Below are 2811 nucleotides of genomic sequence, written 5' to 3'. Positions count from 1 at the left end.
GTTGTGTCTTGCGGCACCTTTTTATGGATATATCACAATCCCTTCAAATCCATATCAAGTCTTTGGTTATGTTTATGTTAGCATGGAAAACTGTCAATAAGCGCATAGTTGTCTTATCTAATGTTATAATTTTTTGCAATATTTTTAAAAATTGAATTAAATATTATCATCACATCTTTGTCAACTTCCGTTTTTCTTATTTTTCGGATTTGCTCTACGATTGTTTTTATTCCTTCATATTTGAACTTGTTTCGTCTTGGTGTTTCGGACATAAGGTCTATTCTACAACCTTTAATTATTATCTTTAGCATGTTTTCTTTGTTTTTATATTTTTGTACTCTTATATTTTACGCTTGTTTTTCTATATTTTTGTTACGATTTTTTCACCAAAATTTATCGAAAGTTCTGAAACCTGGGCAATAGTGCCCAACTAAAATAAAGCAATGGAACATGAAACAAGTTAAACCATCAAACTCAGAATTTTATGTAAACTTAGTGTTTTTTTAAGATAATAAGGCAGTTGCAAATATTTTTCAAAGTTTATGTCGCCCCCCCCTCCCCCTTTAAAATCGGGTCGAAAATCAGGGGGCAAAAAAAATATTTTTTCAAAAAACCTAAAAATTTTAACAAAATTTTGAGTGCAATCAGCTGAAAACATTTTAAAATGCATTCCCTTGTGCTTATTATCATGTTTTTAAATGTTTAAGTTAGTTTAAACATAATTAAATTTTTGTGAAATTCCCTTGTACAGTACTGCAAAATGATCTTTTCGACCAAAAAAAATTATTTCCTCAATACTTATAGATATTGATAAAACTAATGATTGCAAAACAACAGGGCAGGTGTAAAATGAATTTCAAAACACTTTTTTAATTCAAATGTTATAACCATGGCTTGTGTTTTAAATTTTAATACCTTTAAATCCCCCCCCCCCCCCCCCCTTGACTTTGGCTAGAGTCGAGGGACATAAACTTCAAAAAAGATTTCCAACGGCCTGAGTAATTAAAAAATATAGTCGTTTTAAAATTCGCCAACAGGACATATTGATTTTGTTTATTAGAATTGTCAAGGAAATTGGGATCTTTTCAAATACCAAAAAAGTAATTTTCTTTTAAAAATATTTTTTCGGGTGCCTTCCCTTCGTGATAGGTGCAAAAATGATCAATTTTTATAAAAACTTGAACCTAAAATTGACTGTTAAAACAACTTTGGAAACAAAACTCTAACTATTTTTTTGTGAATTCTTCTTTGTGAATTCGATTTTACAAGGTGTCTGAAAATATGAAAAATACTTATTTGGAAATTAAACTTGTAGTCAATAAAATTAAATAAAGATGGAAACTCTTATTGTACATTTTAACAATGTTTCTTTGCATAGTTCTGATCAATATTTACAATTTAACCGAAGACACCCAAATCGATCTGAAAATTCCTTCTCAACATTTAGATTTTATATATTCGAGTGGTTCTTTACGATCTCGCAAATCGACTCATGTATTTTTATTTGGGTGAAACTTTGTCCATGTCAAAAGAAGCAATTTTTCATCATTAGTTTTTTCCAAACAGGCCTCCATAAAATTATTCGGGGATGGTCATGCAAAATGTGTATGAAAATGTATGAAGGGATTTTCTGATCGATTTGGTATTTTGGGCAAAAATGTAGGTATGATTAGGACTTTTCAGAAAAAACAGGTAATCGGAAAAAACATATTTTTTCATTAAACGTTTCAGATTAAAAGTTGAATTCCCATAAATAAGTATTTCTTAATTTTCGAAATTTTTTGATACGTTTTAGGGGACTAAAAGAGACATCTTTTGAGCCCTAGTGGTCGGTGGATGGTGGTGGTTATAGAAATTTTTGGAAAAAATAATGTTTTTCGAAAATTCTCTGAAATCGGGGAAAAAATATATAAAAAAAAACATTTTTTTTAAAGCAAAATCGAATTTGCAATCGAAAAGTATTTGACTTTTTTTTTGTTGATAAAATGCACCGTTTACAAGTTAAAGCAACATTCAGGTAAAGAAAATTAAAAAAGGAAAATAATCAACTTTTTTTTTACTAAAGTGCGAAAACTTTAAGATGTTCGCGATGAGCAATACTTTAACTTTTTAACGAAAATGGACAATTTTTGGACCACCCTAACATGGCGTAGGTCACCCTAATGGCCAAACAAAAAAAACAGGTCTATTTTTTTGTGCCGAAGAACCCCCACTCTAATTTTGAGCCAGATTGAAGCATTATATTTTTTTTTAGGTTGAATTGAAAACTGCTGAGCAGTTCTCTACGGAATCGGTCTTTTTTCTTTAATTTTGATATTTGTATTTTTTAATCTGGCTGAAACTTTTTTGGTGCCTTCGGTATGCCCAAAGAAGCCATTTTGCATCATTAGTTTGTCCATATAATTTTTCCATACAAATTTGGCAGCTGTCCATACAAAAATGATATGTGAAAAAACAAAAATCTGTATCTTTTGAAGGAATTTTTTGATCGATTTGGTGTCTTCGGCAAAGTTGTAGGTATGGATATGGACTACACTGAAAAAAAAATGATACACGGTAAAAATTTTTTGGTGATTTTTAATTTCACTTTTTGTCACTAAAACTTGATTTACAAAAATACACTATTTTTAATTTTTTCTATTTTTTGATATGTTTTAGAGGACATCAAATGCCAACTTTTCAGAAATTTCCAGAACGGGCAAAAATTTTTTGACCGAGTTATGATTTTTTGAATCAATACAGTTTTTTTCAAAAAATTGAAATATTGGTCGCAAAAATTTTTCAACTTCATTTTTTGATGTAAAATCAAAT

General features: G+C 29.5%; 1 protein-coding gene across 1 annotated transcript in view; it reads right to left on the bottom strand.

Annotated features, from left to right (window-relative positions):
- Positions 1-2811, bottom strand: part of LOC128093409 (pseudouridine kinase-like) — a 33117-nt gene that overhangs the window by 18682 nt on the left and 11624 nt on the right. The gene's annotated exons all lie outside the window — the stretch shown is intronic.

The sequence above is a fragment of the Culex pipiens genome, chromosome 3 (assembly GCF_016801865.2).
Source record: "Culex pipiens pallens isolate TS chromosome 3, TS_CPP_V2, whole genome shotgun sequence".
NCBI classification, from domain to species: Eukaryota; Metazoa; Arthropoda; class Insecta; order Diptera; family Culicidae; genus Culex; species Culex pipiens.
The sequence above is the reverse complement of the archived record's forward strand: the minus strand, read 5'-3'. Positions and strand labels throughout refer to the sequence as shown.